The sequence below is a fragment of the Cimex lectularius genome, unplaced genomic scaffold, assembly GCF_000648675.2.
Source record: "Cimex lectularius strain Harlan isolate CLEC.00 unplaced genomic scaffold, Clec_2.1 scaffold20, whole genome shotgun sequence".
NCBI lineage: Eukaryota > Metazoa > Arthropoda > Insecta > Hemiptera > Cimicidae > Cimex > Cimex lectularius.
In genome coordinates this window covers 2,786,015-2,803,103 of record NW_019392641.1, presented here as the reverse complement: position 1 = coordinate 2,803,103, position 17,089 = coordinate 2,786,015, and the positions used below count along the sequence as shown (strand labels likewise).

The following is a 17,089-nucleotide window of genomic DNA, read 5'->3' as shown; positions in this document are numbered from 1 at the left end:
TTTAATTGCTATCCTATTCTACAATAAAGATGCCGTCCTCTTAATCAAACTAGAATCTTGGCTAAAAAAGTGGTGTATAAAAATAATGTAGATCTTTACCCTCCCATGTGGAATAATGCCCACCATTATACCTACATCAATATCCCCCAGTTAATCACGTCCGCTACCTTGAGCTGTACATGGACAAAAGACTTGGAATCCCCAAAAGTCCCAAAAAATTAGGAACTGACTAGACCATACAAAACAATCTAACGATTCCTAACAAACGGTCCAAACTGACGCTTCACAACGAACGACAGATATAAGAGACAATAATTAAACCCATTTCCACATAGGGCACTGAACTGTGGGATTCAACCAAGCATTTTAATTATCAAAGCATCTAGATTTTCCAATCCAAAAATAGTAAACGCTTCCTTTTACGTAATCCATCCACAATCCATGATGACCTCAAAATTCCTTCAGACAAAGATACCATAAAATCCCGATACATAAAATTCCACAACTCCCTTTCACTATTTCATTACACCCCAATCCTTTAGTTTTAAACATGACATACCGAACTTTGCCAAAATTTCTGTAGGGCAGCGAGTAATAACATGTAGACCGTAGTAGAAATGTCACCACTCGGTGTTTCTTCACACCCTAGTGCCACTTCGTTTCAGATTTGGTCTTAGTTTGTCAATTTGTGCATGTTAACAATTTTACATATAGTATAAAAGTAAATAATGTCGTAAAAAATATATTTGCAAGAAAATCAGATGAAACCGTTCATCAGTGGTGCATAACAACGCCTAACATCACATATGAAAGTTATAACCATTCCTACACATCGATACCGTGATTAAAATTTGTTAATGTCCCTCCTTTCAATAAGATTTATTTATTCTTAGTTTTAGACATTTCGGATGTCAGCCTTTTTTAATTTTTTCATTATCTTCAATGGGATTAACATGCTCCACACAAACCACCGTTACTTTGAACAAAACAAAATGCCAACTAAAAATCGTATTATCTATTAGTTGTACTGATTAATATTCGTTTCTGCATTTAAAAATCTCCAGTAGTGAGTTTCAAACACTGACATTTCATGGCTTCCTTCATGAATTCCCAACCATTACTAGAAATTATTATTTGGAGATCGTGAGATACGGTCTGGTGTGACTTAGGTTTAGAAAAACATTTTCTTTACCGTGCCAACGTTTCGAACTTTATTGAGATCATCTTCAGTGCCTTCAGTTACCTGCGTTTCAACAAAAAGGTTCTCTGATTGATAGCCGATGCAAGTTCTCCAGAATACTCTTTGCTTGGTGTCCATATGCAGTTGAAATCTGTTCATAAAATCCCATGTTGTTCATTCTCCTCGTGTAGAAATATGTGGTGTTTAATGGCCGTTAGTTAATGTCCATCGCCAGCTATGGAAAGAAACTTGCATCGGCTATCAATCAGAGAACCTTTTTGTTGAAATTCAGGCACTGAAGATGATCTCAATAAAGTTGGAAACGTTGGGATGATAATGAAAATTGTTTTCTAAACCTACGTCACACCAAACCGCATCTCACGATCTGTAAATAATCATTAACTAACGATCACTAAACACCAAAGACCTTACTAGAAATTTCACAATAGAAATCAAGCTAATTTTAAATCAATCTAATTTTATTTATATTTCATAAAATACTCTCAGTTTTGTTTGATTTTTTGTGACTCGATTAAATTTTGACACCAAAACACGCAGAACTAAATGTTAGCAAACGACTAACTATAACATTGCTACTTCTTGATTTAAAAAGCTTAGCTTTTAATAGTTGAAAATCTTTTTTTTACGGGTTGTTCTGTCGGTTTTTACAAATCAGCGAGATTGGCGGATCAGTATTATCCGAAATGTCCGAAAATCCCTCATGTCTGATTATTGCAATGATCAATTTGACCTGAAAGTCTTTTATGGATTATTATGTTTAATTAATCGGAAAACACAAATTATCAGTAACAAAACAGTTCATACACCAAACAAACTAAAAGGCAGAGTTCTAATGCAAAAAAAGAGTTAATTGTATAAAAAAAACTTTGAACTCATGAATTACCGAAAGACAGTTTATTTGGCGACAGCGAAGGATTTATCAGGCAATTTAAACACTGTAATTCGGTCGTTCATCGTTGTCCGTCTACCCTCGCTTGTTCGGTCTATCAGAATTTTTCTGCACTCCGCCATTCACAATACACAAACGCTTGATTTCAAACTGCTAGCAAATAAAAAAACTTACTATAATAACTACGGTACTGAGTAACTAATGTTGGATTGTGGGTAATCAGAGAAACCACAGTTCTTAATTTTTAAATCTTCTAATCCCATTGGTTTATAATTTTAGTCATGGTCGTGACTGTGAAATAGATCAACAACATCATGCATGAAAAGTTCCCTGATTCAACCTCCTCACTCACATCTTGACCTAAGTTTTTACATTTTAACCCTCCTGTTATATCATAATTCTCATAAAAGTGATGCTTGAACTGAACGAACCTTTGCACTTTTCAACAATATATCGGTACAGCATCGAGTATAGATTAGAGTAGAAGTCATCGCTATCTTTCTCGAGCTGCATGCTGAAAAATAGGAAAGATCCCTCCGCTGAGAATGGCAGTGCAGGTACTCTGATGGATTTAGAACGAAAAAAGGTACACCAGTATCTTCTAAGCTGATGTCCCCGCGATAGAGAGATGTACTCAGTTCAATTTGAACCAAAGATACAAAAACAAGAACATAGCCATTATGTCAGTTAGCAAGGCAGGTATCAGGGCATTAAGTTCAAACATTATTACCTCAAAAAGTTGTTGAATTGCAAAACTAAATTAAATTATTTAGTTTTCCTAAATAAAGTTATTCTCTGCTGGTTCCTAGGTCACATAGATTTGGAAGGTAACGAAGAAGCGGATGCCCTTGTAAGGAACTCGCATCGGCTATAAATCAGAGAACTTTTTTGCTGAAATGCAGACAACACAAGGCCCTGAAGATGATCTCAATAAAGACCGAAACGTTGGCACGATAAAGAAAATGTTTTTCTGAAACCTACATCACACCAGACCGCATCTCATGATTTCTAAATATATATATAAACATTTCCAATAACTTAGCTGTACACCTGATCCACATACCTTACTCTGACACTAAGCTACCTGGGACTTTCATGGACAAGATGTTTTAGAAATGTAAATATACTTTAATAAAATTATATTATTATTACTCTATTTTTGCAAGTTTAATCACAGTCTAGATGTCATTTCTAATTTATTAAAAAGTTCGCATAGATTCAAATAGTTCCTTGGTCCACGTAGCCTCATTTCTCCTAATTGAAAGCTGTTACATCAGATTCGACAGGATCTCATATCGACCCGGCAAACAATGTAAACCCCGAGATCGTCTCGGGACAATTAATAACGTTCCATGACTGTCGTCTGGGACGGAATGCAAATCGGGCCAGGCATCCAGGCCTTCATAGACCGAAGGGGACAGCCAACTATTCGGGGGTGTGAGCGGATCATTACAGTTATTGTAACAGTCATAACTCAAGTTAACGCAATTAGCGAAGGGGTTGTTCTTAGGGCGGCCTAGGGGTGCGATTGGTGGGCCTGTGCCATTTGGTGGGGGTTGGTGGTCGATACGCACCACTGGTGTAGTCAGTCAGTCGAGGGAGCCCGCTCCGATGGCAACAGCTCGTCGTCCTTCCCCTGCCCCGATAGGTAATGCGAAAATTAACATATTTTTTTCAACCATAACATTAGAACATAACCCCTTATCATCAGCCTCACCATTATTATTTTTAACCAGCATACGAAATTTAAAAATTATACAAGTGCAATATTTCTTCTTGTGTCTTATGATGATCACATTTTTTAATAATGATTAAACATTGCTGACAATTTAAAGTTTTATTGTCATAATGATACTTCAGTCAATAAGTTCAATTCCTTGCGATCCCATTTGTTTCACTATATTACTGAATTTTTTTTTAAATTTATGATTCAAAAATAATTTTAAGTTAATAGTAAGAAATCAGAATAATATCCAAAAATATACTCGATAATCATAAAATTTCATCATACTTTTTATAGGACTAAAAACTTACTTACACCATTGAATTAATTCATGTAAACTAAGGATTTTTAAGCTTTTATATTTGATATTTACATATTGAAAAATAAATTTTATGTCAAAAAGGTAGGTAAAGTTAAGGTAACTATAAGAAATTAACATGGATTTTACATTTCAAGACACAAGAAGTTAGGTTTCAAATTGATAGAGTTTTGTTGTTATTTGCCAAGAAAAAAATATTTAAATAACACTTAAAACCTGTAACTTATAGAACTTTAAGTCACATTAATTTCATGAAGAACAGTTTATTGCAATAAATACTACATCCTTAGACTCAATAATAAATTTTAAAGTAAGTAATAATAAACAAAAAAAAGGCATTTTTTGGCGTAATTTTTAATTTTAGTATGACGTACCATCGGACCTGAGGGATTTTTAAAAGTATAATATTTTTGTTTTATCTGTGTTGCGATTATGTTAATCTATGGGATTTAATTTAATTAGATTGAAAGGAAGGGGTTGATTAACCCCGCCCCGAGGAATATCAAATACTCTGGGGGAGTGAATGTGACCAGATTTCTATGTTTATATAGTGTGATGATGTATAAATATGTATTGTATGTTTTCCGAATATTCAGTAGTTGATAACCTGAGGTGAAAAAAACAATCTAGCATTTTAGTATATCGACGTAGTGTAAATATATAAGTAGAGATCGAGATAAACCAGATCGAGCCGCTTAAATGGCTGCAGTTTAAAACCAAAAGAAAGGCGTGAAAGACCAAAATAAGAAGGAAAATACTCAGAGGGCCTCAGCTATTTGTCGGCCTATAACTTCAATATGAAATTACTGCATATTTATAGCGTGCGATTTTTAAGTCCAACACAATTTCCATACACTTTTTTAAAATCTTAGATATATCGATTATATCATGTAGTTCGTTCATTTCCGATCGGCCTGGTCCGCTTAAGCTCGCTGTTTTGGTCTGTCAGAAATGTTTTAGTCATCTTCACCGGCGGACTGATTTATTCTATTCTTGGCGCTTCCCCTCTTTTTGAATTTCCAATCGAACAAAGATTGTCTAACTTAAACAAAGGAAATGTTTAAGTTTCAAAAAGTAAATATTGTAAGGAATCAATAAACGAGAAACGAGAAAGAGAATAAAAAGGACGAGAAAACGATGGCGAGTCGCGAATTGTTGAAACGTTAGAAAATAAATATGTTTGAAATTGATAACTTGAAGCATTTTAGCTATCTTCACTGGTTGGAATACGTATGCAGCGAGCCTAAGCGGACCAAAACGATATGAAACGCTCAATCTACCGGTTGATCTACTCACAGACCTCAATAAGAAATCTCACGATACAAGACTGAATATTGTTCTACAAGATTTTTGTCATGTTTTAGTCATGTAAATATTATATCTTCTAACCATATTATACAACATTAATCGGTTGTTTATTTGTTTGTTTTTTATACAATTTATTAAGGTTTTACTTTCTTAGCATGCAATCTTGTGTCTTAAAAAAGTAGTAACATCCTGCAGATCATAAATGTTATATAATTTATAATAATGAATAATAAATTGATAAATAATGCCCATTAAATATCATAATTATCAAGATTTTAATGGTATTTGAGAGAACGGAATTAATGAAATCCACGCGGTAAAAACGTCACGTTTTTAGGTATTAATAAGTATATCAATTACTGTACACAATATCTACAGGTTGTTTCTGTTTAATCTCAGTTTAGTGGAGAGTTTCCAGTAGATCGGCCTTCGGATAAAATCGGAGTTCACGCATATCATTTGCACCGTAACAGGAGACAAAGGACACTGGTCCTAATTCCGACTTCCTTTCCCACCGTTTTGACATCTGCCAGACGTCTTTGTACAAAATATTAAAAAAAGTTCAAAAAATAACGAGGTTAATTCACCAAAACGAGCAAGTTTTGTTATGATATTTCGATGCATTATGGGCATCTGTCGACATATTGAAGATAGTTTTGTTAGTCCTACATAGTTCTTGGTAAAATCAATTGTACATTTTTTTCATAATGTGAGATTAATATAGACCCTGATGATGACCTTAAAATAGGTCGAAAGTTTGGCAGTAACAACAAGAATTTGAGAGAGTGTTCGTGAGTGAAAAAGTGGTCGATGTTACTAATGCTGATAACGTGAAATATGTTTTGTGGATTAGGGGTACTTAACTATTAAATTTATATTTGATAGAATAAAACTGTTAAATTGATCTTTACTCTATAATTAATCTTCATGTAAGGTATTGGTTGAAATAAAATGAGTCAGCGTCTTGAGCGGGATTCGAACCCAGGACCTTCGGCTCAATACGCCGCTACTCTACCACTTAAGCTATCTTCACTTCCACTCCAATTTTTCCTCCTTTTTGCTATTTTTCAGGCAGCGGCTATTTAGCCGAAGGTCGTGGGTTCAAATCCCGCGCGTGACACCAACTTTCTCATTTCAACCAATATCTTACATAAAGATTAATTATTTAAAACAAGTTTTTTGGTCAATCATACAAAAAAAATTAATATTCTTTTTCACTTTTTGTAAATGATGAAACGTAAATGAAAAACGTGAGTTACAACAAAAACTAAACATTATCCTAATAAGTACTGTAAAGAAATAATTTTAAATTAGTGATTAATTATTACGTCAAATTCACTAGTTTTCGTGGTCCGCTTGACAAATTAATATCTTTCAATTAATTAAGGTTTTTAGTTGAGATAAAATGTCAAATATTATGTAGGTACATGTTTAAATAGGAGGTAAATCAAAATTTATTATAATATGTATACATTCGTTTCCATGTTTCATTTTACATTTTTTTTATTTCAAATTTCGCAAAACAATCTAGTTTTCTCTTTGTTGAACTAGTGTAACACTGTTGTATTTAAATTTAAAATGAAATTGTGTTTGAAAATTTGTTCGATTTAGGCGAGTGTTATTTCATTTTCGTTTTAATTTCTCTGCCGCATTGTTTTGTATAGTTAATATCCCAATCATTACAATCAAGTTGGTAAGCCCCGTTTTTGAAAAGTTTGTTTTGAAAGGATGTTTCTAAGTGAACGCCTGTAAAAGATTCTCAAAAACACTACCTCCACTTATTTAAAATAAGCCAGTAAACAAAAACTTTTAAAACGTTATTATAAATTAAGACTTTCATACTCAAAAATCAGCAAATCAATTTGGTTCAAGTCCCAAGGCTTGTAATTAAAACTAGCCCCAAAATTCGTCCTTACTTAAGTAAAAAGAACTGTTCACTCTCTTACAACGTAAATGCCATAAAACCATATTAAATAATGAATTCCACAAATAATATAATCAAAGAGATGAAAAAACTTTTTTACCAATATCTTGTTCACATTAGGCTTGCCTATTATAGTCTCCAGTAATTAGAATTAATTTAATTATGATACGCGGTTAAAAATTAAATTTATCATTGATAAAAAAAATACCATGGATAAAAAATTAAAAACACGCATACGGTACACTTAAAGCTCATAAAGGCCAAACAACCAATTAAATTTTACTGAAGGGTTAACAACTTTTTCCTAAATAAAGAAGAAAAAATTAATTAAATAAAGGCTTAAATTTTGTCCCTAAAACAGAACTAGATACAAAAAAATTACACTCCCTCGGTTGATTGTAATAAAATAAATACAAATATAAAATATAAATGTGCTGAAGTAATTAATCAAAGTTGATGAATCCAAAAGTCAAAAAAATTAAATATCCCACTTACAATTCGATCTATTGATCAAAAGTAACGAAAACGCTATTTTAAAAGCCGATAAAAGAAATAGCACAGTTATAATTGCAGACTAAAAACTCGTTGCTAAAGTTGAAGGATGCCTAAACAATAACGAATATGAACGATAATAAAAAATGACCCCACCATAAAATTAACGAGAATTCATACAGGTATAAAAACAGAGTGACTTTCTATTCTCAAATGAACAAAATACAGTATAAAAACTTATACCAACGAAAAAACCCAATTATACAGGTCGATTTAAATTCACAAAGAATACAAACCTATAAGATCAGTTTAATTCTCCATGCCACAAATTCGCGGTAATAACAGATAAATTAATTAAAACCCACACCCATTTCAAACGTACTTTCGGTATTAACAGTTATTTACAAGTGTTAAAACAGTTAAAGAACAAAAATATACCTAACGAAAGTGTATTTATTGTCATTTGACGTTCATAAGTTATTTACAAATATCCCTGTTAAAGAATTTACCGAACTAATAAAAGACAAATTTACGGAGAACTCTATTAACGAACATACAATTAATTAAGGATTTTAGTTGAGATAAAAAAGTCAATGGCACGAGCGGGATTCGAACCCGCGATCTTCGGCTAGATACGCCGCTGCTCTACCACTTGAGTTATCGTGACCTCGATCCACTCGGACACTAACTTCCCATCCCAACGCTACCTTTTTAATTTTCCCTCCTTTTTGCCATTTTTCAAAACTAAAAACCTTAATTAATTGTAAGATATTACTTGGTCAAGCGGACCACAAAACTAGTGAATCTATTAACGAATTTATAAAAAATAATAGTCACCTCTTAAATATATTTCTATTATATAATTATTGTAAATTTAATAATAAATTTATACAGTGAAATGTTTGCCAATGGGGTCTCCATTATCTCCACTTTGTGACGAAATATTCATGGATAACTTTGAAAAAAAATTCCAAACTAAATAACAAAAATGATTAAATCTGCACTTTTTTGAAAACGTTATGTAGATGATATTTTATGCATACGGTCTGGAACACTAAAGGACCAAAAAGAATTAATTAATTCTTTACACCCTAGTATGAATTTTACATTGGAAATAAATAAAAATGGTTTTTAAACATTTTATACTTAAAACTGTCGATAATAAATAATCTAATTCAATTAGACATATATAGAAAACCCAGAACTGCTGACACCTACGAATGATACGAGCAGATTGAATCCAAAAAGCTGCTGGATTCATTTGGCTCATGGACCGTATGTTGAAACTCCCAATAACACCCTCTAATTACACCCATTAAAACCGTAGCTCAAAAACATTGGATATCAAGAAATATTTATTTATACAATAGGTTGATCGTGAAAAGAATAAAAGGAAATTAACTTTTAAAAAAAGGAGGAAAAATTCAAAAGGTGGTAGAGCAGCGGCGTATTTAGCCGAAGATCGTTGGTTCGAATCCCGCTCGTGACACTGACTTTTTTATCTCAACAAACCGTTAATTAATTTTAAAAAAGCAACAATCTGACTCAGCCGGCTTACCAGAAATGAATCTTTACGTTTTCGTTGCTTGTCTTACATTTGTGAACCATCAGAAACTAGTAAAATTCTTAGACATTATAGTTTTCGGGTAGCTTTGAGAGGTGCGTGTTCATTTAGAAAACCTAAAAACAAGGTTGACGATTTGTCAAAAAGAAGGATTTATTTAATTGTAAATAAATTGTAATTTATTGTAATTGTAATTTAATTGTAAAGATTGCGATATTAAATATATACGAATAAGCGGCAGGGAAATTAAAACGAGAGCTAAAGATCACTTGCCTAAATCGACCAAATTTTCTGAATCCAATGACCATCCAAATAAAATAAAAAAACAATTTAAATTTAAATACAACAGTAATAAAGTAAGGTTAATTTGATTTTAACAACGGTTAATTTGAAGTAAAAAAGTTAATTTTAAATAAAAAAACCAAAAATGAATTTTTATGTTCGAAATTTTGCCACACATTAGGAAATTATCCATTATTACATTACTAGATAAATGCATAAATAATATTTTGAGTTCCTATTTTAAACGTGTATCTAAATAATATTTGACATACATATTAATCACTAATTTAAAACTATTTTCTTCTTCAGTATTACGATAATATTTAGTTTTTGATTATTTGGAGATCGTGAGGTGCGGTCTGGTGTGACGTAGGTTTAGAAAAACGTTTTCTTTATCGTCCCACGTTTCGAACTTTATTGAGGTCATCTTCAGGGCTCAAACTATTCGTTTTTCGTAGATGTGTCAATCTTGTCTGTCGTGTTGATTTTGGGCACTCGGGCACTCTCAACACGACATACGAGAATGGCACATATACACGGAAAACAAACACTTTGAGCCCTGAAGATGATCTCAAGAAAGATCGAAACGTTGGCACGATCAAGAAAACGTTTTCTAAAACCTACGACACACCAGACCTCATCTCACGACCTCCAGATAATCATAATTAATATGAATTTACTACAATATAAGGTAAGATTTTTAATAAAATGTTGTAAAATATGAGTATGATTGTTTAAAAAAAGTATAGAACCTGATGATGGGTGTAAATTCCCGAAGCGGGCAAGTAAATAAAAGTAACTAGTATTTTATTAAAAAACCACAAGTAAATGTTTTCAAACACAAACCACACAATTCAAATTTAATATAATACAATATTGCTCATCTTAGTTTATTATTCGTTAATAATAATTACAGGGATATATAGATTTTACGTTAACTATTAACAGTTTTCATACTCCGATTTAATTTTTATTTTAATTAAATCATGTGAGATTATTTCAGAACATGAAATTAACAATCTTAAAATTTTATTGCAAAATATACTTTTCGTTTAATTTTTGATATGTAACCTATTCCATAATTCAAAAGTAGCAACAAACCGGATTTCATTTTCTGAGGACAAGACATTCATAGAAATGAAAAGATAAGCGAAATAATAAGGGATATGCTGAATCATTGTCCAGACAAGAATGAAACATCTACACGTAAAACAAACACTTTGAGCCCTGAAGATGATCTCAATAAAGATCGAAACGTTGGCACGATAAAGATTGATGATGTGATTCGATTAAATTTTGACACCAAAACACGTCCAGGCAGAACCAAATGTTAGCAAACGACTACCTACAACTTTGATACTTTTTAATTTAAAAAGCTTAGCTTTTGCTAGTTGAAAATCAAATATTTTTATTTTTAATTTTACGGGTTGTTCTGTGTTATGTCTATTTTATTGTATTATCCGAAATGTTCAAACTTTTCTCAGGCCTGATTATTGCAATGATCAACTGGATCTGAATATCTTTTATTGACTAAACACCACACATATTTAGTTGTGTTGTAACTCTCATTGGAACGTCGCTGACGGGTTCACTTTTACAATTCATGTTGAGAGACGTGTTTGTAACTCCTTCAACCTGATGATGAGCGTTTAATGTTTATATTTTAAAAAGATTCTACACTAATTTCACCTTCAACTTTTGTGTTAATATCTTTCAATTAATTAAGGTTTTTAGTTGAGATAAAAAAGTCAATGGCATGAGCGGGACTCGAACCCACGATCTTCGGCTAGATACGCCGCTGCTCTACCACTTGAGCTATCGTGACTTCAATCCGCTCGGACACTAACTTCCCATCTCAACCTCACCTTTTGAATTGAAATGGGAAATTAGTGTCCGAGAGGATCGAGGTCACGATAGCTCAAGCGGTAGTGCAGCGGCGTATCTAACCGAAGATCGTGGGTTCGAATCCCGCTCGTAACGCCGACTTTTTTTTATCTCAACTAAAAAACTTTAATTATATTGAAAGATATTAATTCGTCAAGCGGACCACGAAAACTAGTGAATTTTGTGTTAATATTTTGTTCTTGATATGAGTTAAATAGTTTAATTACTATTTTCAATATGAAATGTTAATTTCTTCTCTGTGAACTTCATACATTATTAGGAAATGATTAACATAGGCTAATTCAATTTAGTATTTATTGTCTTTGTAATTAATCAGTTGGATTATACTTAAACGATACTATTTATCCCCAGTTTACATGATAAATCTCCCGGGCGGTTAAACGACTCAAAGTTGAATTATTTTTCAATTTCGCCCACGATTCCTATCAAATGATTGATCGAGTCCCGTTGATCGATTGAATTTCATTTTATAAAGTTAATTCATCAAATATTTCGATTTTACTTTTGCAATGAAAGACCTAACAGATTGTCAATTTTTGAAACGAATCTATAACAGTGACAAATCGAGAGTGAGATTGCCAGGTTTAATAACTACCAAATCCTAAGTTGATTTTGTTGAAAAATTCTTGAAGTTTATAAAATATAACCTTTTAAACGATATTCCTAGTCAAAAATTACAGTCAACCCGTACACTGGTAATCTATCATCTTGAAGTAGGGCAAGAAATTACACATCGTTCCTTTGTTGGTTCCCATATTTGAAATAAAAAGTTATAAATCATTTTCCCATAAAATTTCGTGACAATATTTTTGCAAAGCATAACAGATTTTTTTTCATGTACTTTAGTTGTTTTTTTTATATACAGTGACTCACATATTTGTTCACATCAGTAAACAATTTTCTATTATCTCTAGTTTGCACATCCCGTATTTTTTAATCCAGACAACAGCATAAGGATTGAGTTCGTTGAACTGTTGGTAAACAAAAATTCACCCTAATAATTTTTATTTATGTTTATACCTTTGAATTGAGCCAGTTTATTACGAGTCTTCGTGTGAACAGTTTTGTGACTCGGGTTACTTCATTGCAAATTTCGCAAAAAACCATTCAATAATTCGTCTCAAATTTGTTATCAGATATCATCAATTTAGTTATTTTTCTTACATATTTAAAATATTTCCTTTCCTTAATGGTTATGATCTATTCCGTTTAATTACAGTATGAAGCCATTTTCAACATTTTTGAAAGATCCAATAATAAAATCTCTACAAGAAGGACTTCCTTACCGTTAAATTTTAAAAAAATATAAATTGTTATTATTGGGGTAATAACAAAACCTGAAAGATCTTCCGTAATTTACGACAGTTGTTTTAAAAAGAAGAGGAGTGGTCATAAAATAAAATTTTCTGACGCCAAAACGCGTTGTATCTACGCGCTCTGTTCGATCAGTACAGGTTGAAAATGCTGTCCAAATTCAGCGTAAGCCAGGCGATAATGATAATATGGATGTCAGTGCTGAAATAAACGGAGATGTTTGCTGAGGCCGGATTAAGAGCGACGGGAACTGAAGAAACCATTGCTGACCAAAGAGTGGCTTGCCCCAATTTGCATTCAGCTGTGAACGAATCCGTGAGTCACTGTATATTTAATATAAAGAAATTTCTTGAAACAAACGACTTACAACATGAACTCACTTTGCATTCGCGATAAAATATACATTATACTTTCTTTATTGCATTTTTAGCAAATATTTGTAAATAAAAACATTTTATATCTAATGGTTAATTTAATTTGCCCAATCTAATAACTTATTTTCAAGCAACGTAGCATTTTTGGTTGAACTTCCTTCTACATCTATTATTTTTGTAAATTTATCGACCAACTTGTGCAGATATATTTTAATTTTCGCCAATTTATCATGAAATATTTATACGATCAAGACGTATATTTTTGTACTTACTGATTTTTGGTCACTTTGTTCATCTTTTCAACTATGAAACGGCTAGACATGTTCTTCTTCTTTGTCGTTCTTTTGTTCTTATGTATATTTAATTTAAAATTGTCCAAAATTAAAATGTATAATATATCTTTTTGCAGAGCCCTGAAGAAGGTACAATAAAGTTCTGAAAGCTAGGCGGAGATTTAAAATTAAAAATATCTTTATTTGACCACCTCCCTGATAACAACCAAAACAACCAAGAGAACATTATATACACCTATTATGTCGAAGCGAGTGTTCTGCAAGGCAGCATCCTGGGCCCCATTCTCTTTTCACACTTAAGACATTCCTATCAACGCCCATACTCCTCACTTCAGGTGACGTTTCGCCATCCTTTCAGCAAGCCCAGATCTAGTAATGGCCTTTAGAAACCACCAGGACTTTCCTGTATCCTTCGATTAGTTAAAAAAATGTAGGATCAGACTCGACGAAACTAAATTCCAGCAAATAACATTCACCCTTCGCCGTATCACTATCATCATATCATCAGCAACCAATGCTATCAGCTATTTGAGACTTCACATCGACAAAAAGCTTACTTGGACTAAAGCTTACTACATCCACCTTCGACTAAAAATAATATAACTGAACAAAATAACCTTCTCAAAAGACTACTTGCCAAAAGATCAAAACTCCCACTAGAAAACAAACGCTTTGCGTGAACATCATTACTACAACAAATATAGACGTGCAGATTCAAACTTTGGATACCAGGATCTAAGTTTTTCAAAAGTATGTAATCACTCGCGTTTAACATCCTTCGAACCAATGGCTAAGCTCCATACATCGTTACCTTACTATTCACACTCACTTCCAAATCACATTTTTCTTCAAACCACAAAAAGTCAATACCGACGCCTTCGTGAAACATTGTACCATCATCTCAACCCCTAGCTAGTCCAACGCTTTTTATTTCCGACAATCCTCTAAAACACCCAAAGTGCAAAAAGCATCGCGAAGTACTCCCTAAGTGGGAAAGTGAATTCGGCTGAGATAGGAGTGTATCTTTTTATATCTAACCTCTCTAATATTTGAATGTTATAATACAAAATTCACAACGACAACAAAGTTGCTTGTTGACTTTAGAGATTTTGTAACACAATAACAAACAATAATTATTCAGAAATCGTGAGATGCGGTCTGGTGTGATGTAGGTTTCAAAAAAACATTTTCTTTATCGTGCCAACGTTTCGATCTTTATTGAGATCATCTTCAGGGCTCAAAGTGTTACACAGAAGACAAACACTAACGATTAACGGTCACTAATCACCACACACAATAATAAACAAAAAGATTCAAATTTGAATTCTCTGACTTTATTGGGAGCGTCCTTATATATTACCAGACAATCGAACCTGATAATTGTTTGAAACGATAAAATCTAGTTAATGTAATGGGGAAATTGGGCCAAATTAAAACGAAAAACTGAAGATTTTATATAGTTAAAACAATTGTAGTGATTATTACGTAAATTTTAAATGAGATATAATGAGACAAATGGATTTAATTATTGAAAAAACTTTCAATGCATTAATTTTAAAAAGGATTTTAATTTATTACTCAAGATATACGGCGATATACTATATATGTATATATATATATATATATAGGTCAGGACAAAGGTGACACTTTAGTTGTTATGACTACTAACTCATTACTTATAAAATTACATTCTACACTCTTAATTTGCACTAAACCATAAGTAAAAGTGAATATGGAGGAATATGGCAGAATGTGGCGGGGTGGCAAAAAGACACCTGAGATTCAAGTCCAAAGTACTTTTTAAAAAAGGCATCTGATAGATCCAAATCTTCGTTCTCAAAATTGTTGACATTTCGTACCTTGATGAGCAAGTGCATCGTTGAAAAATATTTGCTGGACATTAGGTAATATCCAACTAAAGTAAAATAGAGCAAATTTCAGTGAAATTATATCTCATAAAACATTATTTTCTTCAGAAGAAAGAAGACTCCCGTTGATTTCGTTGAAATTTCCAAATTTAACAAAATATCAGATAAAATGCAGTTATCACTCTTCTCTCATTTTTGGTTATATTAGTCCGCAATAGCAAAATACTAATTCATACTTTTTCATGTGAAATTTTGCGATGTTTTGTTCAGTAGGAAAATCATCACTTGCATTGGTCTCGATGTTCAAGTTTCGTGCGATTAAGTAAGCTAGGTTCCTAAATTATGGCACTCTGGCTCATAAATTTCATTTAACATTAAAACTATGATACAAAAAGATACGGATTATAAATTCTCAAGAATTGTTTTTATATACAAGTCGAAACGCGAGGTATCAACTTCAATGCATTGTTTTATAGATTTGAGTAAACTGTAGAGGTGGTGACATGCAAAAGCCTGCATAGGTAACAAATTATATAAACCTATAAGATTACATTTATAGTGTTATTTAATATTTATTGAAATTTACTAATTTCACTAATTTCGTGGTACGCTTGAACAATTAAAAACGTTCGAATCCCGCTCGTGCCATTGACTTTTTATCTCAACTAAAAACCTTAATTAATTATAATTTATTGAAATTTTTATTTTTAAGTTTTCTTTCTTTTTTAAAAAACGCGAATAGGTCGTATCATCTGCATATTTATATTAATGCTAAATTTAAAAAAAAAAAACATTCGTTTGTCATTATTCTAGAATTATGTACTTTAAAAACTAAATTAATATAACTTGACAATTTAACGTATCTGACACTTTTATAAAATATACTGAATTATGAAAAAGCGAGACTTTACAACGATTTTAACGAACATTTAAAATAATGCAGAGATGGCGATAAACCGTACTTGAAAAGCGGTGAAAATAAGTAATTATTACGGATATTAAAAACTAGTACGAAATACTTGAGAATTGGAGTAACCTGGGGCGTCGGTGGCCGCAACGGCTTAGGCGTTGACGCTCATCACTGTAAGGTGAAGGTCCCGGGTTCGAATCCAGCGGCCCTGCATTCCAAACCGACATACTTACAAATGGGCTTTTTTTCAAAAACACCGTCACCCTAAGGGTGGATAGAAATGATAAATGATGGAGTGAGTGTGGTGTTCAATCTTTTTAAAAGGATAGTTCCTACTCACAGTAAGTTGTTTTGCAACAATCCGGATTTCGAGCCTTTTAGCTCATCATCAGGTTGAAGGACTTCTACAACCACGTCTCTCGACATGAATTTCCAAAGTGAACCGCTGATACCTCCGCCAACGCGACGTTCCAATTATCAGCTGATTTTTTTAATGACGCTCAATTTGAACGTGCGAAACGCGGAAATTATAACAAAAATAAATATTAGAATAATAAATACTTAATATTACTATAAATTACTATAAAAATAATAACAATTAAAATGGTTAGATTAATTATTTGGATGTTTGATATTATTTATGTACATATTTAAAATGGGAGGTAGATCAAAATCTGTTATATTATTAATGCATTTATCACCATGTTCAATTTTACATTTTTT

General features: G+C 32.4%; 1 long non-coding RNA gene across 1 annotated transcript in view; it reads left to right on the top strand.

The window, feature by feature from the left end:
- The first annotated feature begins 3,488 nt into the window (after positions 1-3,488).
- LOC106661319 overlaps positions 3,489-17,089 on the top strand; it is a 16,526-nt gene continuing 2,925 nt past the window's right edge. The window contains exon 1 of the long non-coding RNA XR_001339688.2: positions 3,489-3,738. This is a non-coding gene — a long non-coding RNA (uncharacterized LOC106661319). The remainder of the gene's footprint in view (positions 3,739-17,089) is intronic.